Source organism: Sphaerodactylus townsendi, linkage group LG02 (genome assembly GCF_021028975.2).
Source record: "Sphaerodactylus townsendi isolate TG3544 linkage group LG02, MPM_Stown_v2.3, whole genome shotgun sequence".
NCBI classification, from domain to species: Eukaryota; Metazoa; Chordata; class Lepidosauria; order Squamata; family Sphaerodactylidae; genus Sphaerodactylus; species Sphaerodactylus townsendi.
In genome coordinates, this window is record NC_059426.1 from 103,777,361 (window position 1) to 103,802,904 (window position 25,544).

At 42.9% G+C, this 25,544-nt stretch overlaps 1 long non-coding RNA gene across 1 annotated transcript in view; it reads right to left on the reverse strand.

Moving 5' to 3' along the window:
• The window catches only part of LOC125427175, a 51,403-nt gene that overhangs the window by 20,261 nt on the left and 5,598 nt on the right, over window positions 1-25,544 (reverse strand). Inside the window, exon 2 of the long non-coding RNA XR_007243644.1 lies at window positions 15,915-15,988. This is a non-coding gene — a long non-coding RNA (uncharacterized LOC125427175). The remainder of the gene's footprint in view (window positions 1-15,914; window positions 15,989-25,544) is intronic.

The following is a 25,544-nucleotide window of genomic DNA, read 5'->3' on the forward strand; positions in this document are numbered from 1 at the left end:
TCAAAGTCCTCCTTCAAAACTCTGTACTCCAGCTCCCCCATTTTAGGTCGAAGGCTTCTACTATTAGCATAGATACGCCTGTATACCCTGCCTCTGTCCTTAACCTGGGATTTATGTGCTTTACCCTCAAGTCTTTTGTAGACACTATCCCTTGTCACATGCACATTGCTATGTTCCTCGCTTGTATTTGGTTGATTTAGAAAAACCTCCCTCTCTGTCTGCATCCCCATAGATACTGTATTCCGAACCGAAGTCACCTCTGCTCCTGTCGGCTTTTCCCCAGGGATCAGTTTAAAAGCTGTTCTGCCACCTTTTTAATGTTGAGCGCCAGCAGCCTGGTTCCTCTTTGGTTAAGATGAAGCTTGTCCCTTTTGTACAGGCCTGCCTTATCCCAAAAGGTTCCCCAGTTCCTGACAAATCTGAAACCCTCTGCCTTACACCACCTTCTCATCCACGCATTGAGACCCTGTATCTCCGCTTGCCTAGCTCGCCCTGCACGTGGAACGGGTAGCATTTCTGAGAATGCCACCTTGGGGGTCCTTGATTTCAACCTGTTTCCTAGCAGCCTAAATTTAGCTTCCAGAACCTCCCGGATACATTTCCCAATGTTGCTGGTGCCAATGTGGACCGCAACTGCTGACTCCACCCCAGCACTCTCTAAAAGCCTATCTAGACAACGCGTGACATCTGCAACCTTCGCACCAGGCAGGCAAGTCACCATGCGGTCATCACGCCTCTCACAAACCCAACTCTCTACATTCCTAATGTTCGAATCACCCACTACAAGGAGCCCCCCACCTCCCCGAGGGGTATCCTCAGTGCGAGAGGATAGCTGATCACCAGCTAAGGAAGGGATGCCATCTAAGGGAGCATCTTCCCCGACCTCAGACTGGCACCCTCCATCCCCAAGACCTTCATTCTCCATGACATCTGAAGAGATGTCACCTTGGGAGTGGGATCTGGCTGTTAGGTCCCTGAAAGCCTCGTCTGTCACCCTCTCTGTCTCTTTCAGCTTCTCCAGGTCTGCCACCTTGGCTTCAAGAGAACGCACACGTTCCTTGAGTGCCAGGAGCTCATTGCAGCGAGGGCACACCCACAACTTCTGTCCTAGTGGCAGATAGTCGTACATGTGACACTCAGTGCAAAACACTGGCAAGCCCCCCTCCCCCTGCTGGCTTCCTGCCTTCATATCTGATTTTGTTTAGATATTTAAATATAAACTTTTAGTCAGTGCCCCTCTGGAGCTATCTGTATTTACTATCTGTCAAAAATGTCCTTATTAATTAAAAAAAAGCAAAAAATAAAATTGCGCGCTCCGTTAGGCGCGCGCTGCTGGTTCCAGAGACTGAACTAAAGCCCCACATCTGGTTCCAGACTGAACTAAAGCCCCACCTCTCAGCAGCCCAGGACAAAGAGGAACAAGAGATGAACTCTGTTAACCCCTGTTAAGCCCCACCTTTCAGCAGCTTCAGCAGTCTCAGCTGTTCATGTACATACCAAACATAGTATCTCTTTCTTTTCCCCCATGCACAAGTTGGTTCTTTTACATCTTCAGGAATAAGATGGAACGTTCATCATCATGCCTTCAGAGTTCAGTGCCTTCAGTCCATGGAGAACTGACCAAAAAGCTTCCACAAGCTTCAGAATGCTCAGAGTGCTCTTTCCTGACCATTTCGAAGCACATATCTATAGAATAATATATTGTAAATTTATTGGAATATTTATTGGAAACATATGTAATTTTAGGATGTAGTTCCAGTAGCCATTGATATTTTTCAATGAGTGCAGATACGGATGTTGGATTTTACATGCACAGAAGAGGACACTTGGATCGAAAACGCTGATTAGCACGCAAGCGGTTTGCTGCCAAACTTGCTGCCAAACTGGTGCCTTTTCATCGAGTATCACGCTGTGAACTCCTTTATTGAATTCACCTGTGCTCATCTCCACCTGTTTTTGGAGACAATTGAGAGACTTTGGAGTTATTTCATTCATAAGGAGAGTGTGAATAACGGACTACTTAACAAGATTATGAATGAAAAAGATATATTACTGCTATGATTTTGGATATGTCTGTTTATGAAATTGTGATGTATATTTATTGAAATAATCACTAACACTTTCTATTGACATTGTGTGCTGACTTTCCCTTGCTTGTGCTTTGCGGTTTTTGTCTTTTGCCTTGGCCAGGCGGTTGCTCATTCCTTGCCTATTCACCGCTACACGGTTCCGTTTTCTCTGGACTGTTATTTTACTGTATCTCCATTGAGATTCCATTGTCAATCACCTTTCTAAGTCTGATGTTGAATCCAAGGATACTTCCATGCCTTCTCCTGAAGATGACATCGGAGATCCAACTCCAGTTTCTCCAATGGAGGATCTCATGCTCTATTCAGAACAACTGATTGGAATGGCTAAAGCCTTGAACATTGACTATGCTTAGTTGAATCTGAGATCCTTTGATCCAATCATAAATGCCCTGTATGGCACCAATATGGGGCTGATAGTCCTCCTTTTCATTAAACAAATTGCTGAGGGAGTGTGGTTTAGACCTTCCTTTAATTTGGCCTCCACAAAAAGTAGAAGTTGTCTAAAATAAAACAGCATGAATCTGAATTCCTGTTTCACCACCCACACCTAATTCTATAGTTAAGGTGGAACTCACTTCCTGTTGCAGATCTGGTTCCCATTCATTCCCCATGTATAAGAGGGGAGAAAATTAGACATTTTGGGTTGAAACGTGTTCTCAGGTGAATTAGGTTTCAAAGTTTCCAGTTTCACTATGGTGATGGATTGCTATTAAATGTCCTTTTGGGAATGCATGTCACAGCTATTTGACCCCTTACCAGAGGATAAAGATTCTAGGAGCAGCAGTGGCATAGTGGTTAACAGCAGGTGCATTCTAATCTGGAGGAACCAGGTTTGATTCCCTGCTCTGCCGCTTGAGCTGTGGAGGCTTATCTGGGGAATTCAGATTAGCCTGTGCACTCCCACACATGCCAGCTGGGTGACCTTGGGCTAGTCACAGCTTTTTGGAGTTCTCTCAGCCCCACCCACCTCACAGGGTTTTTGTTGTGAGGGGGGAAGGACAAGGAGATTGTAAGCCCCTTTGAGTCTCCAACAGGTAAATCCAAGTAGTAGTAGTAGTAGTAGTAGTAGTAGTAGTAGTAGTAGTAGTAGTAGTAGTAGTAGTAGTAGTAGTAGTAGTAGTTCTTCTTCTTCTTCTTCTTCTTCTTCTTCTTCTTCTTCTTCTTCTTCTTGTAAGGTCTTATTTACTGAAGGTTCAAAACTGGGCAAACAGCAGTTAAAAAATATGGCCGACAGTGCCAGTCGGAGCACAGCCTTCAGAGTTGTTTTAAGGAGACACACTTGGCTCAGGGCTTCCTCATTACCTCCTGACCCAAGGACTTTGATCTGCTCTGCATTGCTCTGCAAGCTCTACAGGCAGACTTTGCATTGCTCTGCAAGCTCTACAGGCAGACTTGTGAAGAAATTTTCACAGGGGGCTGACACATCCTCTGGTATTGCTCTTTCCAGGATGTTTCCCCTGGAGTCACAGTCAGAGCCTGGGGATTCAGTTCAAACTACATTATGCAGCTGCTCTGAGTCAGATAGGGAATGGGACTCAGCTTCCTCCACTCCCACCAGGGGGTGAATCTGTTTTGAGCTGGGAACTTCAGAACAAACTGAGGACTCTGAGATTGTAGTGTGACAAAGGTATCCAGCTTACTTTGTTTTTGTTTGGGTTGGCTGCTCACAGTGTTAATTGAGTTTGTCCTATTCTTCCTTTTGGTCATAGTTTTTGTAGAAAGTCTAAATTAGGCATGGAAGAGCCAAACACGTTAACTATACAAGCCAATTAGCAGGTCTTTGCCAACAGCTGGTGCTTTAAAAGGCGGAAAAAATCCGCTGGAGTAATTGCAGGCAACTCCCAGATAGACGTCTTTCTTCTAACACCAGCAGTTTAACTCAGATAAAATATCCAAATAAAGGATTTTGTCAGTTTAAAAGCATTTTAAAACAGTTTGGACTCATGAGCTCCTGACACCTGCAGCTCTAATGACACAATTTTCTTTCCCTTTAACTACTAGCCTTCCTTTTGAGGGCAAGACACTCCTGAGGAGGAGGAGGAGGAGGAGTTTGGATTTATACTCCACCTTTCTCTCCTGTAAGGAGGTTACAAGCTCCTTTCCCTTCCTCCCTCCACAACAGACACCGTGTAAGGTAGGTGGGACCGAGAGAGTTCTAAAGAACTGTGACTAGCCCAAAGTCACCTAGCAGGAATGTAGGCATGCAGAAACACATCTGGTTCACCAGATAAGCCTCTGCCATTCAGGTGGAGGAGTAGGAAATCAAACCTGGTTCTCCAGATTAGAATCCACCTGCTCTTAACCACTACACCACGTTGGTTGACACCATCCTAAACAAGATCACAAAAAGTCATCTCACTGCAAAGTCACTGAGGATTGCCTCCCATTTTGAAGTACCTAATGAAAATGACGCTTGGGGCAAGCCCCCCCCCCAAAAAAACCTTACCCTGCCTCTCTGCCCCTGACTTTTGTTGTCCTTTCAGGGGCTATTGTTATAGCAAGGAACAGGCTGGGAAGTCATGGATTTGGATGTTCCAGCACTCGCCTATGGTTGGATGTGTGGAAGAGAAAGGTGAGTGGCAGCAGCAAGGCAGAGGTGGACAGAAGGCTGATTGGCATGTGGCCTTCAGTGGTGGCACTGCAGACAGTGGGCAACAGGCAAGTGGCACCAGGAGGGAGCCAGTGTGTGTGGGGAGGGGAGGGACAGGGTGGGGGCCAAAAGGCACCTCCCAAGTGACCCAGGGGAATGGTGTCTGGGTCAAATGTTTTCCCCTGCCCCCCACAATATGCCATGGTACGTCCCAGAGCACTGCACCTTTCAAACAAAGTCATTTTCCACGTCAATCCAGTCAGTACTTCTATGGTAGATCATATCACCACCAACAATCCTGTGTTCGGTCTCCATCCATTTACAAGGGAAATGTTTCCAACATTCCAAAGGAAGAAGGGGAGACAAGGTCGTCCACAGATCCCCTTTATGGTCACATGACTACAGGGCTCAGTATGCCATTTTTGTAACAGTTTTCTGACTGTTGGTTACTCACCACTCAGGATCATTGAGTCCTTTCTAGAATAAAAAAAATCTAACCCTCCCTGTTTTTTCCACTGCCTCCCTTTGATCATTCTTCACCTCTACTAGAAGCTGAAATTTCCACACTGCTCCAAAAGGATGCCATTAGTCAACTCAACCCACTCTTTCCTGAAAAGGAATTTTATTCCATATATTCCTTTGTTGATGAAAGGGATGGTGGTAAGATGCCTATCCTGGATCTCAGATGTCTTAATAGGTTTTTCAGTTTCAGATATCTTCCCCTTATTGCCAGGGGACATTTTATTTGTGGTTCTTGAACAAAGGAGTGCTTATATTCACATATCCAAACATAAATCCTATAGAAACATTTTAAGGTTTCAACATGGATATAACTTCTCTCGGCACAATGTGCTACCTTTGAGATTGACTACAGTCCTATGCACCTGTACAAAATGTATGTCAGCTCCAGTTGATTTCAAATGCCAAACATTTGTGCTGTGTATCCCTTTCTAGATGGCTTGTTGTTTGTTGCTCCTTCCTATCAATCTTTGTAGCATGATTTCACTTTCGCCTTCCAAATGTTAACTAACCTGAGTTTGCTAATACTGAAAGATCCTATTTACAGCCTGCACAGAACATACAATTTGTAAGCGCAGTGTTGGATTCTGTTTCACAAACAGAGCACAGTTTAAGGCCATTCAACTTTAGTCACTGTCTTTTCTAACAGTAGATTTCAAAAGGCCATCAAAATTCAAAAAAACTCTCTAGGGTCATGGCCTTTATTAACTCGGTCATTCCACATGCTAGACTGAATATGAAATGTTTACAAAATTGATTCCTTAAGATACTGAGAGCTAACATTGGCTGATTATGCACAAAGTGCTTGCTGCGTGATGAGGCGATGTCTGTCACAGCAAGATTTCTTGTGCAGACTTGTTTCCTGGAGCCCTACTTTCATTTTTCATTCTCTCTGTGGCAAACAAGACCACTTTTAGCACAACTTTTCATCTGCTTTGCCCCAAAGAGGGCAGATTTGCTAGTGTGAACACAACTTTGCTCCAGTTTCCCTCTGCCCATAGCCAGCCTTCCCATTCCCTTGCACCACTTTGCACACCTTCCCCCTAACCGCTCCTCCATGTTTCCAGCTGCTTTTTGCTTCTCTAAGTGTTCATATTGAGATATTGCAATCTTGCTGTAATAACAACATAAAGGACTTTTTCAAGGAACAGTATAAGTAGGGTGTCTTTTTGGCTCCACCCCACCTCCGCCACTCTGCGTCCATCCCCAATCCATGACTGGGATGACTTTTAAAACTTTGTTTCTGACAAGACTTTCTCTTCTCTTGCAGCAGAAGCAGGGGAAGGGAGAGAGGGAGAGGGAATATGCGGATGATACGCAGCTTGTGTTCACAATGGAGGGCAGCCAGTCTTTGGCCCCTGAGGCTGTCCAGCGTTGTTTGGACACTGTTGCTGGTTGGTTGAGTGCGAGTTGGCTGAAATTAAATCCTACAAAGATGGAAGTCCTGTGGCTGGGTCGGGGAGAGTGAACGGTGTCCTTTGGCCTGCCTATGCTGCATGGTGAGGCTTTACAGTTGGCCTCATCCGCCAAGACCCAGTACTATCAATGGAGGCCCAGGTCACCTGAACGGCTCAGTCAGCTTTTTTTCATCTGCGGCAGGCATGGCAATTGGCCCCATACCTCTCCCGTCCTGATCGAGCCACTATGATTCATGCAACAGTCACCTCCAGGCTAGACTACTGTAACTCGCTGTACGCCGGCTTGCCTTTAGCCTTGATCTGGAAATTGAAACTCGTACAGTATGCGGCAGCCAGGCTTCTTACAGGAGCATCTAGCAAAGACCGGATTACTCCGGTCCTATACCATCTGCACTGGCTGCTGATCAAGTTCCGGGTCATGTTTAAAGTGTTGGTCTTGACCTTCAAAACCATTCACGGCCTTGGACTTGCATACCTACAAGATCGCCTCTCCCCATATTGCCCTGTTAGGCCCCTCTGTTCATCGGAGGAGGACCTCCTGGTGATCGCTGGCCCTAAAGCTATCAGGCTGGCCTTTACAAGGGCTAGGGCTTTTACAGCCCTGGCCCCTACCTGGTGGAACAGACTTCCAAGGGAGATCAGGGCCCTGCGGGACCTGCAGAGTTTCCGCAGGGCCTGTAAGACGGACCTGTTCTGCCAGGCATTTGGCCAGCCTGGTTAAATACATCGCTGCCATTTCATCTGGCCTCCTGTGGGCATAATGGAAGGGAGGGTGGAGGGTGGAATGCCATCTGACGCTGTACGGTTCTTGGTTTTATTGCTGCTAATCAGTTTTATGTTACATTTTAAGCTGTTTTTATCATCGTTGTTCATCTCCCATAGCCCTTAGGGGGAGGGCAGTTTAGAAATCAAATATATTATTATTATTATTATTATTATTATTATTATTATTATTATTATTATTATTATTATTATTATTATTATTGAGCACCATGGTGGTATGTGATAATATTGAACATTAACTGAGGTCTGAGGTGGGCTTTTATAGGGAAAAACATGTCTTGGGACAAAGGAAATCCTTTAGCAGATTTTTCCTGCTGTTCCAGGTGAGGCAATAGTCTTGAGTGTCAGACTATTGACCTGATGGCTGACCATTTTCTTGATAGGTTTTGCCAGGTGTTCGGCAATAAACATAAGGACATAAGAAAGAGCCTGCTGGTCCAACACTCTGCTACTCACAGTGGCCCACTAGATGCCTTTGGGATCTCATATGCAGGATGTGAAAGCAATGGCCTTCTGCTGCTGCTGCTGCTCCTGAGCACCTGGTCTGCTAAGGCATTTGCAATCTGAAATCAAGGAGGATCAAGATTGGTAGCCATAGATCGACTTCTCCTCCATCAATCTGTCCAATCCCCTTTTAAAGCAATCCAGGTTAATGGCCATCACCATTTCCTGTGGCAGCATTTTCCAAACACCAAACAGGTGTTGTATGAAGAAATGTTTCCTTTTATTAGTCCTAATTCTTCCCCTCAGCATTTTCAATGTATGCCCCCTAGTTTTAGTATTGTGAGAAAGAGAGAAAATGTATCTCTGTCAACATTTTCTACCCCACGCATAATTTTATAGACTTCAATCATATCTCCCCTCAGACATCTTCTCTCCAAAGTAAGGAGTCCCAAACGCTGCAGCCTCTCCTCATAAGGAATGTGCTCCAATCCTTCAATCATCCTCATTGCCCTTCTCTGCACTTTTTCTATCTCTTTGATATTCAGTACTCCAAGTGCAGTCGCACCACTGCTTTATATAAGAGCATGACAATCTTTGCAAACTTGGCCACCACGCTACCCACCCCTACTTCCAGGTCATTTATGAATAGGTTAAAGAGCACTGGTCCCCAAACAGATCCTTGGGGGACACCACTCCCTCCATCTCTCCATTGTGAGAACTTCCCATTTACAGCCACCCTTTGCTTCCTGTTCCTCAACCAGTTTTTCATCCATAGGAGGACTTCCCCTCTTATTCCTTGATTGCTGAGTTTTCTCAGTAGTCTCTGGTGAGGAATTTTGTCAAAAGCCTTTTGGAAATCTATGTAGACAATGTCCACTGGTTCCCCGTTAACCACATGCCTATTTATACCCTCAAAGAACTCTAGTAAGTTTGTAAGGCAGGATTTGCCTCTGCAAAAAGCCATGCTGACTCTCTCTCAGCAGGTCTTGCTTTTCTACATGTTTTATAATTTTATCTTTAATGATAGATTCTGCTAATTTACCAGGAACAGATATCAAACTGACTGGCCTGTAATTTCCTGGGTGCCCCCTAGTTCCTTTCTTAAAGATTGGTGTGACATTGGCCATCTTCCAGTCTTCAGGGATGGAGGCTGATTTCAGGGATAAGTTGCATATTAAAGTAAGAAGATCTGCAATTTCATACTTGAACTCTTTTTTTTTTTAAAAAAATATTGTTATGTAAGTAACTTAAAGATAGATTATACAAAAAGAACGTTCATATATATACACACAAACACATAATATCACACATTCAACATATCTTACACACTAAGAATAATTTAAATAAGCATACAAATAATTTTATGCTGTGTGTTTGTGAATTTAAAAAAGCTTGAGCTCTTTAAGAACTTTTGGGTAAATGCAATCTGGGCCAGGGGATTTGGTAGCATTTAGTTTATCAATTGCTGCCAGAACTTCTTCCTTGTCTACCACTATCTTCACTAGTTCCTCGGATTCGCCTCCTAAGAAGCTTGGTTCAGGTGCAGGAATTTTCCTCACCTCCTCTTGGGCGAAGACAGATGCAAAGAATCCATTCAGTTTCTCTGCAATCTTCCTGTCATCCTTTAGCACACCTTTTGTTCCTTCATCATCTAACAGTGGTTCTCAACCTTCCTAATGCCACGACCCTTTAATACAGTTCCTCATGTTGTGGTGACCCCCACCGCTAACATTTGTCCATTTTACAGATGGAGAATACTGATTCAGAGAGTCTTAGACGACCCCTGTGAAAGGGTCGTTTGACCCCCAAAGGGGTCACGACCCACAGGTTGAGAACTGCTGAATGGGCAGTTCTCTAGCTGGTTTCCCACATTTGATGTACTTGAAGAACTGTTAGTTGCTGGTCTTGATGTACACAGCCATGCATTCCTCATAATCCTTTTTTGCCTCCCTTACAGCTAACTTGCTTCTCTTTTGCCACCATTTGTGTTCCTTCTCATATTCTTCATCAGTCGAGCTGAACTTCAATTTTCCAAAAGACATATTTTTTTCTGATAATTTACTCAACCTCCCTTGTTAACTATGGTGGCTTACTTTTGGACTGGGTGCCTTTCCTAACCTGCAGAACACATAAACAGATAACAACCCTTAATGTGGGTTGCAACCTAGAGGGTCACAAGGAGGATGAGTCAAAGGAAAGGTTAGGAAACATAGACAAAAAAGAACTGGTTTCACCCAGGTGTGCTGTTGTTCATATTAAAATGCTGTTTCCTGCGTATGTGCCAGGCATGAGGGTCGGGATGGGGAGGTCATTAGCCAGTCTTGCCCACAAGGTCAGACACGGTTCCAAGATGCAGTCTGAATTGAAACAGACTCCTATGTTAAGGGCACTGTTCTACCAGGGTCAGAGGGCAGCATTCCAGGTAGAAAGACCATCTTCTTCCCCTCCATGCCACCACAGGTCAGGAGGATTACAATAGGCTTCTGCGATATGACTTAAAGAGTAATAGTAGTAGTTTGGATTTATATCCCCCCTTCCTCTCCTGTAAGGAGTCTCAAAAGAGCTTACAATCTGCTTTCCCTTCCCCACCCCAACAACAAACACCCTGTGAGGTTCCTTGGCAAAGAGAAGAAACAAAATTGCACTCAAATATTAGGATTAGAACAGTGTTATAAATGTGTAAAATACAAACTATGACATAGAATATGTCATCATTACATACAAATCTCTCTCTCTCTCTCCTTCCTTTGGTTCCATCAATCAGTTGTTCCTTTCTTCCTTTTCTTCCTAAACTACTTAATATATTATGTCATAGAAGTTGTCAGTATAAATATTAGAGCACTATAGAGCAGACTGCAAGATACATGAGCAAGCATTGTAACTAAGTGTACATAATGCTTCCTTTAGGTGGTGCCATTGTGTCTTTTAAAGCCAGACTGAAGTGTCCATCGAGGAGGTATGAAAAATGTGATTAGGAAGGAAACAAGATTCAGTGCATCTTTTTGTCCTCAGGACTCAGAAATGTCCAAGACTATAGAGGCACTGAAATACAGGCATTAGTGGTAGGATATTTTACTGGTGCAATGACAGAAGCAAAAAGGAAATGCAAGACAGCAAAATTACAAAGGAGAAAGGGTAGTTGACTTTAATTTGAATTCTGAAAAAGGAAAAGGCTTATTATTGTTGTTGCTGCTGCTGCTGCTGCTGTTTGATATTAGCTTTAATATCTATAACAGAATATGCAGATACTCAGAAAACTGAACAAAAGTTGGAAATTATTAACACCCTGGAAAACAAACCTGTTAAAACAACATATTGTATTTAGGGGAAAAAATTAGGCAATTGTGTTAGATCCAGTTATAATTCCTGCAGATGGAAGGTATTTCTATGAGTGGAACAGGACTTTCACATCTTCCCTATCCTGTGAAGTCTGAATTGATCCCTAAATTGCTCTACCTTGGAAATGAGGAACCCCCAGAAACATCATGATGGAAAAACTAGAACTGTGTGATAGAAGGAAATTGGTGAACCCCCCCCCCCTCTTTAGTAGAAATATGCCAGTGGATCCAATCAACAGTTTTCTCACTCTCATTCAGTTTAACAAAAAACTGACCTATATTTGTGGATCAGTCTGACATCAGCCCTCCTCCACAAAGATTTATTTCTCCATAGTATTTTGATGTTACTGGTTCAAATGTGATGTGAGCTGTGTAGTATGACAAAAGGGGGGAAGGTCATTCCTCTTTCACAGGCCCCCAAAACGGAGGAGCTATCTCAGGAATTGTTCCCCATTGTCCTCTGAGTACCTCCTGAATAATCAACACCAGAGTCCATATCACCGAACAGCACAACAACAAAAGATTTTATTTAAATAAATGGAAATGTCAGGGCTAAGTTTCACTTCACCTGTCAGGCTAAGTTTCACTTCTCCGGGTTCCCTGTAAGTTTCATTTCTCCATTCCCGCTGTAACAGGGAACTGCCCACCCACACACCTTATATATACTGGAACTGAGGGCAAGAACCCTCAGTTCCAGCATCCTGTAGCTAGGGCGACATATATCAATAAAGTTATTCCTGTTTCACAGAGCTGACTTAGTTTGAGTGTGTTCAGCATTTCATTGTGCTGCAACTCCTCTCAAACATTCTACCGTGTGCCCAGACTCTCGATCGAGAATGGCTGAGCCAGGAGAACGCTTTCGCCCCCTGGGGTTCTCCCCAGGGGGCAGAGGAATACCAGCATGATGCCCCATGCCAGAGCAGGTGGGAGAACACCTGCCACAATGTGCATCCTGGATGGGAGTTGGGACCCTTTGAGATGACATGGTTTTGCCACATACCTGACTGACTTCTCTGGCGGATGACTCCCCTGTGGCGGAGGGGAGGTCGCTCCCAGAACCAGACGACCGAGACCGCAACGATGAAATACTGTGGCGATGGACTGAGGAGGTAACCCGAGAACGGTACCAGCTGAAAGCAGACTTTGCAATGCTGCAGGCCCAAGTAGAGCTGAGCACCGAGATGGCTGAGCGCCGAGATGCGACGGTCCCATCCGCAGCGGCGGGAGATACGTCCGGCAGTGCAGAAGGGGACTGGGGGGGGGCTGTCGTATGCTCCCCACAACAGCAACTGTCTGACCTGACACCAGGCCGTGGCCCACTGAGTCACCCCCTGGGGCCGAGCTTGCAAAAGGGCCTACGCAGAGGGTTCAAGGTGGACTTTGACGGGAACCCGGACAACTTAGCTTTTTTCCTGATCTAAGTGGGATCCTACATGGAAGTACATGGGGGCGACTTTCGTTCTGACCGCGAGCAGGTTTTCAACATGGGCACCCGGCTCCGTGGGGAAGCAGCAAACTGGCTGGTTGGCCTAGTTGTTGGGGACAAAACAAAAATTTGAAATGTATTTGCATATGATGTCTGACTTCCATCATTTGAGCTGTGTTGATCTGCATATAAGAACTAATTTATGGAGGTCAAATAACTCTGGAAGAAGAGTTTAAATAAATTCTCTTTAAGACTGGTTGGGATTAATTTGGTGATAACGTTTTTCCAGATTCCATTCTTCCAAACTATTAATTTTTAACTCCTTCCATTTTTGCTTACTTTAGAGGCATATTTTACGGTCTTGTTGATAGTGATATGACTTTCAATTATTTGTCTAGTAATTAAGGGGTCAAAAGATTTGATTTTTTAAATTTTATTTTTTAAAATAATTTTTATTGTATCATTTGAATATTCCATTTTATATTAATACTCTTCTTCATTCGTTTTCAAACAATACTTTCCCCCCTTTTTCTCTCCCCCCTGTATTTTCTTCATAGTTTTATCAAACAAACAGCAGTAAGTTCATTCTTTGTAATCTCTTCTCCCATATCTCCTCATTGACTCCAGCTTCTTTCATCCAGTCCGCATTTATAGTCCATATCTTCAAAATTTCGCTCTGTTTATCTTGCCACAGTTTATTTTTGTTATTATTTCGAAAATGTCCAGTGTCACTTGTTCCCAGATATATTCCAACCATTTCTGGATTGTCCATTTTTTTCTTTTCTTTCCAGCCTAAAGTTATTGTTGCATGTGCTGCTTTGATCATTATTTTATACATGTAGCTATATATTTTTTATCTACCCTTCTATCCTCCATTACATCCAAGAACATTAAATCATTATTTATCCCAATATGAATCTTCACCAGTTTCTTGATATATAACATTACGGTTGTCCAAATTTTTTTCACTTCTATAATATGCCTCCTGGTCTCCGCAGTGCCAGCATTTAGGACTGAGTCCTTTAATCATATATGCTAGTTGTTTTGGTGTTCTATACCATTTCAATATCACTTTTCTTTCCAACTCCATATATTTCTCAATCTTTATATTTTTCCAACTGTCTATTAAATTTTCAGTTTTCCCAGTGTCTAGAAAACCTTCCTTCTCCCATTTTTGATACAAATGTTCTTTATCATACTAAAGTCTTCCTTTTGTCGTCAACCATATATACTCTATATATATATGTCCCAAAATTTTCCCTTTACATTTTTCATATAGTTCAAAACGATTTTAGCCATTATACATTCTCCTCTTATTCGTGAAACCTTTATCCTTTCCCAAATGCCCCTCAGGACCAACCAGTTCTCATTACCTCCTAACTCTATAAAATTTTGTAAAGTCATAATTTCTCCTCCTCTTATTAGATTTGCAACAGTTTGAATTCCTTGTCTTTTCAATATTTTTATCGCTTTCCCCCCATCTTTTCCGGCCACACTTGCCAATGGTGCCACATCCAGAGTGCCGGGCATCCATTTACCTCTCCATTTTTTCCATATATCTAGTAACACCTTTCTTGGCCCTATTGCGGTTTGGTTCCCTCTCTTCAACTCATTATTAAATATTCCATAGACACCAATCCCTTCATTTATTTCATTTTCAAATTTAACCCATCCTTCAACATTTCCTCATTTATGTTCATCAGATTTTTAATCAGGAATGCTTCATAGTACTCTTGCATTTTAGGTATCCCCCAGCCTAAATAATTTTTTGTCATGTATATTATCTTATTCATAATTCTTGGATTTTTTTTTATTGAACACCCCAGCTTTCAACTTTTTGTCCCATTCCTTAAATTGCTGCTTCTTAATTTCTAAAGGAAGAGTTCAAAATAGATAAAACATTTTCGGCATTATACACATTTTTAGTGTTTTGATTTTTCCTGTAATCGATAAAGTCTTCTTATCCCATTCTTTTAATTGTTTTAATATTTTTCCATCTTGCCTCATAATTATATTTAAACATCCTCTCCTTTCTATGTGTTATTATAATACCTAAATATTTAATCTTCTTTTTTACTAGTCTTCTATCTAATTGTCTTTTTTTCCACATTAACCCCCATTATTGCTGTTTTTTCCATATTAACTTTTAATCCAGAATATTTCTGAAAATCTTCTAGGATAATTTTTAATTCTTTCATTGTATCTACCGGGTTCACCATCATTATTAAAATATCATCTGCAAATAAGTTTAATCTTATTTCTTCATGTTTCACTTTATATCCTTTTATCCTTCCATTATTATTAATCCTTTCTGCCAGAAATTCCATTGCCATTATAAACAGATGTGGCGATAGTGGGCATTCTTGCTTTACTCCTCTTTCAATATTTATTATTCCTGTCCATCCATCATTTATTCTTATCTTTGCCTTTCCTCTTTGATATATCTCTCGTAGAGTATTTATAAATTGTTTTCCAAAACCAAAATTTTCCAAAGTTTGAAATAAATAATTGTGACTAACTGTATCAAACGCTTCATATACATCTAATTTTATCATTGCATTTTTTATTCTTACCATGTTCTATTACGTTTAATACGTTCCTTAGTGGGTTTCTAATATCTCTGCCTCTTATAAACCCATGTTGCTCTTGTCCTATTAATGTTCAGACATGTGTCTAGAGGTATGAGCTGTGATGTGCAGGTGATTTGGGGGTGACCAAATGGAAAAACAATGAGGATTCATGAGGATCCATGTTTTTCAAGCAGGTTTTTGCGCCACTGTGGCACCACAAAATGTGGGATGTGTGATTATTGAGTTCAGACATGTAGCTAATGGCTGGAGTTGTGATGTGCTGGTGATTTTGAGATGACTTAATGCAAAAATTATGAGGATCTGTGTTTTTCAAGCAGTTTTTTCACTAATATTTTAAAACTCTTTCTTAAAACATAATCTAGTTTTGTGTACCTCTTTTATTGTTCTTATTTAAGTATTAAGTATTATTTAAGTAATAAACTACCTTTTGGTATATCTTTTTTTATACTTAAAATGGTCATTAGGGGTGCAAACCAGTTGTTAAATTATTTGCATTCCACCACTGACCTAAGATGATATAGCTGCCTTTCATCACTGGCTGCCCTTTCACCAAGAGTGCTGATGGGGGGGGGGTCAGATTCAGGATCCAGGCATTTAAAAATGTAGGGGGGGGGGAAGAGAACACAATCACAGCAACTGCTAATATCAGGTTTTCCACTGAATACATGAATTGCTATTCCTATTTCTGAGAAGGGAGATTAAAAGATGTACTTACCATGTTGAATGTTGGGGAAGGATTTCTGAGTGCTGCTATGTTGCCGAAGTCTGCTGAGGTTTTCAGCATATTTTCTGTAAAAGCAAACATCCCAATTATGTCTTCATTAAAGTCTTTCAGCTTTTAGATGGTATACAGTAAAGCTAATCCTTGAATAAGGTTGGAAATTATTTTTCAAATGTACCTAGTGATTTAAGGTCCCTCTCTTCAGTGTACCTCTGCCATTTCCTGGCATCTTCTAATTCTCCTGTATAAAACTCAAAATGAACACAGCTAGGTGAACACATCCATTGACCAAAGACTTTACAGCTTGTGGCACTTCTTTGCTTCTCTGGTTCATGTTTTAAATTGTGCCCTAATCTATTGGGTCATTTCATATCCAATGATATGAGAATGGGAACAATTTAGGTGCAGCTGCCATTGTCAGCTTGCAGTTTGGGTTTGGGCCATGGGGAGGGTGAGCCTAGAATCACTTTGAACATCTCCCTGCACTGCACAGCTGCTAGGTTCAGTGGAGGCTTTTAGATTGGGAGATAATGGACATCAGGGACAGGGGAGATTTGCAATCTTTAGGGTCTGAAAGAAATATAGAAGATTGTGGTACAGAACCACACCTCTATGGTTATCTTCACATGAGGCTTTAATAACTAGAAGTAAATCAGGTAAGGGTTGGTTAGAATATTCTGAATTATTGGAAGAATCTCAGGAGGGTAATAAAACTATATTTAAAATGAAAACTTTGGAAGATCTAAACATGATGGTTGGAATATTGATTGGCAGCTAGATCGACAACTATGTAGCATTTTCTCTAGAGAATCAGCCATTTTGGATTCATGGAGAAGTGAACAAGTGACAAGAAAATCTAATTAGTAAAGAAGATCATTTAACTAAATGAATGTATAATTTATGTTTAGAACTAAAAGATGAAACAGTTAAAGAGTTCATGATAAAATGGGCAAGATATGTTGCATGTGATTTTGATAGAAAACTGGGAAAAGTTATGGTGCTCTGCACTAAAGTTTACACTTAGCAGTTATATTAAGGAAAACTTTTACAAATTATGGTATAGATGGCATATAACACCAACACAAGTCGCCAAATTACTTATAAATGTACATTTTGTTGGAAATGCAGTAAACAACCAGGTACCTGGTTGAGTTGTGCAAGAATCAGAACTTTCTGGTCAAGGATTCACAATGAGATACAAAAAAAATCATGAAATGGAAAATGAAATGTAAACCCGAAATGTATTTTCTGGGAATCTGTGAAACAAAAATAGGTAACAATAAAATATTTTTATTCCAATACTCGGCTTCTGCAGCTAGATTAGTATTGGATAGGAATTGGAAAAAATCGACTATACCCTCAGTCCTAGATTGGCAACAGAAAGTCATGGAACTAGTAAAAATAACGAAATTATCTGGCCACTCTGACTTAGAAATGACAAATAATTGTAAAGACCTTTGGGATCAATGGGTAATTTATCCAAATGTGAAATACAATATAAAATAAAAAGTTTTGGATGCTATTTAGAGTACAGTTTGTATGTTAATTTATCCTACATGCTAATTTGGATCTTTAAAGTATTTGTTCATTTATTGTTGGAATGGGTAATTTTATTTATAAACTATACTTGATTTGCAGATTCGGAAGTCAACTTTTAATGTAGAAGGAAGAATTACTAAATATGTATATTTTATGTTGTACTTCAGAATTGTATAATTTAATTTATGTATTCTGTACAAAGATTTAAGTTCATTCCTATATGGCGCATAATAAAAATTCTATATATATATATCTGCCAGAAAATGCCACAAAGCCAGCAAAAATGGAAACATCAGAGAAAAGGATAGGTTCTCCAAAGACCAGACAGAGGGAGGACATGTTCAAAAGCCAAAGGGAAATCTCTTGAACTATCACTCTACCTCAGTCTGGAACAGAATGGGCTGGCTAGGAACCAACACTGTAATTTGTACTGTTTGGACCAGCCAGGCACTCCAAATCCAGGGAATAAAAACCTTCCCTGATTGACAAAGGAGTAGTGTTGACAGCTATGTTCACACTTCATTGGTCACAATCAGCTTTCTCTCCATTCCTTTCACTAAAGGTGCAAACTCTGTAAAGACCTAGCTAGCTAGTTGCATGCAGAAATTCCATTGGTTGGGAGTGAATCTCTAGACAGCTCTTCCATTTGCTGCCCTGGAAACCAACACACAAGACATGCAAAGTGCAGCAGGTGCCAAGGAAGGAAAGAAGAAGATTTCAGCCAGCTTCAGCAACATGGCTGGTCTTTATGCAGCCCCCCTAGAACCCAATAGACACCAAACAAAGATAAGTGGGGGGAGAATTCTCCAAGGGAATTATCCAGTTTGAAAAAAAACACCCTCAAAACAGTTTAAAGGGACTCCAAGCTTCTAGCCGCAATGGAAGATTTCCTTTAAACTTTACATTGCTGAAACCTGATAAGCCAGATAGCGATTCATCTTATTGGGTTTGACAAGTATTCAGCTTGGGTTTTTTTGTTGCAGCTTGTATTTGGGGACGAATAGCCCCCCTCCAAAAGATTAAGATTTTGGGTTTTTTAAACTGATTTGGCTTCACTGAATCAACAAGCCTAGTTTCTGATCATTCTTAAACAATTTGTAAAAAACAGCAGGAGGGGTGAAGTCCTTTCCAGGATTGTTTGGGCCCTTGAGGGAGTGAGGTCTGACAGCAACCACTGCAATGGTCATTGTTCTGAATTTGTGAGTAACTTTGTCCGTTTGTGAATAGACTTTGCACAGTTCCATTTGTACAAGCTGTTGTACAAACTGAGCACTTTCCCCCTATACATTATAGTACCCAGAAACTGGTTGTACAAATTCTTGCACAAGTTGAAATACAGATGGGGATACAATAAATTGGATACAATAAGTTTGACTTGATGCAAGTCAAACTTCCACAATCGTTTTCTTGCATTTCTGCTTCAACGAGAGCTCTAGTGAAAATGGATATTTTGCACTGGATCTAATCTGATCTGTTGAATTACTTAAATCTCATGTGTGCTGGTAAGCACACATAAGCAAACATATCACCATGAATTGTACAAATCATCTATAAGGACCTACTTTTTAAAGTTTGTGTTTTATTTTGATAACTTGCAAAGAGTGCAAACTGCACAGCTATGATGAATTTTGGCAGGTACGTGGGGTAAGCAGGTGTTCTTCTATAGGCACATCTCAATATTCAAGTATGTGTTAGAAGACATAACACAGATCTGACATTCCTTCTAGGAACTCAGGGAGAAGGAACTTGGGGAGAGAATAGAAGCCAATTGAAGAGAAAAGTAGTTGTATCAATCATATTTGATTTGGTTCTCTTTTCCTTAATGCTTTGATCTGTCATATAAAACTGATATTTTGGATGCTTTCCAGACTCTTAACTTTGCAATCTGAAAGGACTTTGGACTAGCTGCCGAAAGTATGTGTTTGCAATTATACATTTGAAAATATTTTTCCCTTCTTCAAGATAACATTCTTTTTGTGTTACCACACACTACTGCTGTCTCATTTTTCTTCTCCCATAGCAATGAAGAAAGTAATTCCTCATTGCATTGCCCCCTAGCTCTGCCACAAAGACTCAAAAACTGCAGTTTTTGAATGTCTCTCCTTCAAAGCAGCTTCACAAAAATGAAGAAAAGGCTGATGCTTTAGGATCATATCCTCCCCTTTGAACTCTAGATCTAGTACAAAAAACATTGTTTTTTTATATTTTCTACTCTGCCTTCAGAGTATGACAAATCAACAAACATGCAAAATGAACTTGTAATTTATATGGAAGCCCAGAATCGCAAGTGTGTCACATTCATTTTATGTTTTTAATCATCAATAGGAATGCCTTCTCAAATCAAAAAATGATGTTCAATATGATCCATTCATTAATCTCTTAGCCTAACCTACCTCACAAGATTATTGTGAAGGTAAAATTGGCTCCTGGGAGAAAAAAGCGGCTGTGAACCATCCCGGCCCCCATTGCTGGCCGGGGAAGTATTGTCTGCGTGCTCGCCTCTCTCCCATCACTTGCGGGTGTTCAGGCCAACCCACAAGACTTTGTTTGCCCTACTGGGAATGTGCAGGCCAACTCTCTGGGCAGGGCTACGGGTGATGTCAGGACGCCGGTCGCATCCTGATGTCATTTGGGGCGGGCCTACCCTGGCTTTATAAGGCCGGGTGGGGTAGGCCGAGCCCTCACTCCAACTTGGGATTTTCGATGCATCGGTTGGCCCCTCCACTTGCCCGTGGCCCTCACTCTCTGCTCCTAACAACTTCACTTATCTTAGTTCCCCACCTCCTCCTCTCTTCCCTCCACTCTCCTGAGCCCTTCGGGGGAGGGCGGTATATAAATGTAATAAATAAATAAATATAAATAAATAAATACCCCTTCCTGCCTCTTCTCCTCCCTTAAATCCTCTTCCCCCCTCCCCCCCAATTGCTGGCCTCTTCCCCTGGATTCCCCCCACCCTCTCCCAACTACCTGGGCCTGTCCTTGGCTGGGATTGGCTGGCTGATCCCAAATCCCACCCCCGTCTGGCCAGCTGAGTGGGGCCTTGCTGGACCATAGGCTGCCTCTCCTGGGACTGCCAGTGTCAGTCCCAGCAGCTGCTGGCCCTTCACGAAGGCCTCAGGTGAGCAAGGCTGTGGGACCATGTTTGCCAGCTTCCTGGTGCTCGTCTGCACCTCTGTCCTCGGTCCTGGTCCCCCAAGTGCTCCTCAGGCATCCCGCAGTTCCACCCCTGCCCCCAGGCCAAGCTGCATGTCCTGGTCTCTTCTGGGCGAGCGGCTCTGCTGCATCACTCTTTGGCCGGCTGGGTCAGTCTCCTGGCTCTTGGCAAGTTGCGGGGGCTGGGGCTGAGCCCGGGGAGATGCCTGGGGAGAGGGGATACCCCAACCTTGGTCAATAACTCTTGAAAAGTGCTAGAAATTATTCCTAAATGCAAGGATGTGTTACTGGCAACCAAAATCAAGTTAGTTAATTCTGTAGTGTTCTGCATTACTATGTGTGGGTATGAAACGTGGACAATGAAGAAAGCTGACAGGTAGAAGGTTGATTTATTCGAAATGTGGTATAGATATCGTGGACCTTAAAAAAGACAAATCAGTGGGTTCCAGAGCAAATCAAGCTTGAACTGTCCCTAGAAGCTAACTTGGCTAAAGTTGACGGCAGCAGGAAAAGAGGAAGATCCAACAAGAGATGGATTAACTTTATATGGATAGCCTCAGCTTTCAGTCTGCAAGCCCTGAGCAAGGCTGTTGATATGACCTTTTAGAGGTCATTAATTCATAGCACTGCTTGAGTTGGAAGTGAGTTGACAGCACTTCACACACACACATCTTGTGGACAATTTCCTTAAAGATTGGAAACACTTGGCGAACTACCTACTGAAACTGGTTGTGGTGGGTTTTCCGGGCTCTGTGGCCATGGTCTGGTAGATCTTGTTCCTAACGTTTCGCCTGCATCTGTGGCTGGCATCTCCAGAGGTGTATCACAGAGAAGTCTGTTTCACACTGTATCTAAGTGAGAAGGGAAAGTTTAGTGGGGTATATATTGTCCATGTCCCAGGGTGGGGAACCAGTCAGTAAGTGTTTGGGTGGAACTTGCTATGCAAAGGTGTGGTTGAGTGCATTGTATTGCAGGTGGGGTTATCAGTCCATTTACTTTTGTAAATGTCTTGGTGTTTGTGAATTTCAATGGCCTCCCTGTGCAGTCTGACATAGTCACCTTCCGAATTGTCCAGAATTTCAGCGTTTTCAAATAAAATGTTATGTTCAGTTTTGTTTAGGACATGAAGACTGTAACGCCCCCAGTCAAAACATTATTTTGTAAAACCTAAACATTAAAATTTGCAAAATGTGTGTGTGTGTGTGTGTGGGGGGGAGGTGTGACTATGATCTCTAATTTCATCACAAACAACATTCTACATACTAATCACAACAAGCAAGAACTCTTAAAGCAGCATTCAAAACAGCAGTGCCTTAATGACTGAAGCACTGATTGTCATTCACTTGCTCACTTGCTTTTATGTAGGGCTGTATCCCAAATTATAATGAATTAGAATGGCAATATATTGTATTTTCATATTTTAGTGGGGTGAAGTTCAGAATTTAGAGAAACACAACAAAAAACTTCCATTGTGGAGAAACACTGAATTATCTCAGACAAACAGCAAATAAATGTATATCTGTAAGGAATTCCATAGAAGCAGAAATAAAAGGCTTTTTGGGTGTAAAAGACCGTTTATTCAGACATCGTAGAAAGCTCACGTACACGCAGTGGCAGGAATAAGATCTCCCGCCAGAAGCACAGGTTATAACTCTGTCCATCCCATCCCCCCTCCCGGATTCCCATGGGAACGGAGGTCTCATCTCCCTCGCAGAGATAAGGTCTCCGTCGGAGAAGCTGGCCCATCGCCCGGGCTGTGGAATGTAGTCAAGGCCAGGCGGCTGACCTGCTCATCAACACCATTGAATCCTTTACACTCTGCACTCCCTTAAAAAAAGACCTCTCCCCCCCAGGTTTGTGCGGAAAGGCGCAGTGGAAAGCAGAAATGAGGGCGGGAAGGCGAAATCAATATTTTCGGAATAAACCCATTGATTATACCCAGAGGAGATACCCCCACCCAAGAGACTAAATATTGTAAGCCGTTTGGATGATAAAGCGAGGAGATCCAAGTGATAGAGCGTCAATTCTCAGAATAATGCTTGGCTAATGCATCAATAATAGTCGGTGGGGTCTCTCCGGTCGTGCCAGGCATCGTCGAAACCAGAGGAGCCTCGCTTGCTTGAGTAAGTTTTTTCTGGAATGGAAGACAGGATGGATATTACTAAGAGAGTTGGAAGGCAAAATCCAATCCGGGCAGTGACATCATTAATCACTTTTAGTATTAATCTGAAAAAGGTCCCACAAATCTTTTGCCTAGTTTTTTGAAAATTTATGCACGCGTCTCTGAGATTTTTTTGGTAGATAAATGCCACCCAGGCACCCACACGCAGAGGGAAATCCGAGCGGTGCTTATCCGCTTGCAGCTTTTTGGGAGTCTTTTAGCCTGTTGTAATGCAGCCTGGACCATTTTTCCACCCTCGGCCAGGGGATGAAATCCCACTGTTTGAAACTCCTGGAGGGATCCAATGCTGCATGAGGTAGTTAGGGCGGCAACGCTTGTGGGAAGGAAGCGACCGGACACAATTCTCCGGAAGGGGGTCTTTTGTACTGCTATGAACAGCATTATTACTTAGGCGTATTCTGCAAGCGGAATTAAGCTCGCACCAGTTGTCTTGGTGGTAGTTGAAGGTTGTAACAACGTAAATACTGCTCTCAAGGGTTCTGTTCGTTCTCTTCCGACTCACCGTCCACTTTGGAAGGCGTGGTAGAGGCGGCTTAACCGCCCGGGCAGGCCCCCAACAAACCCTGCAGAAAAGCTTTCCAGAACTTTTGAAATGAATTGGGGTCATGGCGGTGGAGACCACCTTAACGGGAGCGTAGTGTAGGCGGTAAACATGCTGAATGAACAGAAGCGCTAATTTAGGGCCCGGAGGATGGATAGCTTTTATGGGATGAAATGGGCTTGTTTGGAAAATAGAGTCCACCCACCACTCCACAAGACCGTGCGGTTGCCATGACTTTTCCGGCAAATCCTGTTAATAAAATCCATGGAGATGACTTCCCATGGGCGGGAGGCCACTGGGAGAGGTTTCAACCAGACCATGGGGTTTTCGGAGATGTTCTTGGCTTCGGCACGTAAACAGAGCAACCTTTAATATACATCTCAATGTCATGCGCATCAGCGTGCGTCACCTCAGAACTGACGGCCGGGCCAAATGTAGAAGAGTTTTTAGAAAGCCAAAAAATGTCCAGCTGAGCGGGCATCGCCTTGACAGTGACCTCGAGGAACTCTGCTTACGGAGGGGGGGAGGCACGTATCTCAACAATCCCCCCCCGTCGCCAAACGCCATGCGTCTCCTTAAAGCGCCAATTGGGGAGTCACCTTCCTCCGGAGGCTTCATCAAGCCGCCTCCTCGAGTTCCCGTGAGGGAAAGGAGAGAGACCAGGCTGGGAATGGGCGGCGGAGTGGATGTCTGAGATCGGGTGACAGCCAGCCCCAATTGGGAGGGGGAGAGGAATAGTGCGTGGAATGTCCCGTAAAGGCAGCTCCACCCCCCCCCTCCCCGGGAAGGCGCTGAGAGCCGCATCAGCCAGTTTATTTGGTTTTTCCGGGGAAAAAAATGGACCGTGAAAGAGAAGCGAGAAATGAAATCGGCCCAACTTGGTTGCCAGCGGACATCTTGAGGGGTGGAGAGTTCTTGTGATCCGACCAAACCTGAAAGGGGTGTTTAGCCCCTCCAGCCAGTAAGCGCCAAGTGGAAGTGCTACTTTGATGGCCGCAGTCTCTTTATCCCCTACAGTCCAGTTGAGTTCAGCACCGGAGAACTTCTTTGATAAATAAGCACACGGAACCAGCCTATCATCTTTATTTCTCTGCAACAGGGCTGCCCAAAGCGCTTTGTCCGGGAGAGGCATCCACGTGAACCACAAAACGCGGAGATCTGGAGTCAGGGTGCTTCAGGACAGGTTTGGTAGTAAAAGCAGTTTTTAAAAGCTGAAAGGCTGTCTGACATTCCTCAGACCAGGAAAGGGGGGCCCCGGGCCTTGGCAGTCAGTGGATCTTTTACCCTTAGTGCGTAAAAGAAGGTCTGTGGAGTGGGAGAGTCAGTTCAGCGAATTGGGGTATAAAGTCACGATAGAAATTAGCAAAACCTAGAAGCGATTGGAGTTCTTTTAGGCTGGTAGGGGCAGGCCATTGGAGGACTGCATCAATTTTAGCCAGAGGATCCATTTTTAGGCCCTCGGCGAGATTCGGTAACCCAAATAGTCAATAGAGGTTTGAGTGAAAACAGCATTTGAAAAGTTTGGCAAAGAGGGAGTTGTTGAGTAAAGCGTTTCGAAATACTTCGAACCAATGCCTCATGCTCCTCCATGGTTTGTGAATAAAATTAAAACGTCATCCTAAGTACACCACTACTCCCTTTGTACCAATAAATCATGGAGAACTTCGTTGATGAGGGCCATAAAGCTCCGGGGCCCCACTTAACCCGGAATGGCATTATTAAGTATTCAAACTGTCCAAACTTTGTGTTAAATGCAGTCAAGTGTTCGTAGCCTTCAGCAATTCTGACTTTCTGTAGTAAAGCTTCTCTCAAGTCCAACTTAGTAAAGATGCGTCCCTTGCCCAATGGAAGTCTAAAAGATCCTGATTAATGGCAAAGGGTATTTATTTATTGGACAGGAGACTGCATTGAGTCCTCGGTAATCTGTGCAGAGCCGTAGAAGACCCATCTTTCTTTTACAAACAATACAGGAGCAGCATGTGTGTGTTTGGTAGCCCGCCCATTATGAACCGGCTGAGCGAGGTTCTTGTCTAAGAAGGCACGAAGCTCCTTCTCCTCATTGGGAGCTCATCGCGGTGGAATTCTACCTTGCTGGGCAGTTGTGCCCTGGCTGTATTACGATTTTGCAGTCAGTGTCTCTATGGGGTGGGCAACTGATGGCATTCTTGCTCCTGAAATACTCTGGCTAAATCTTGGTAAGCCCGGTGGA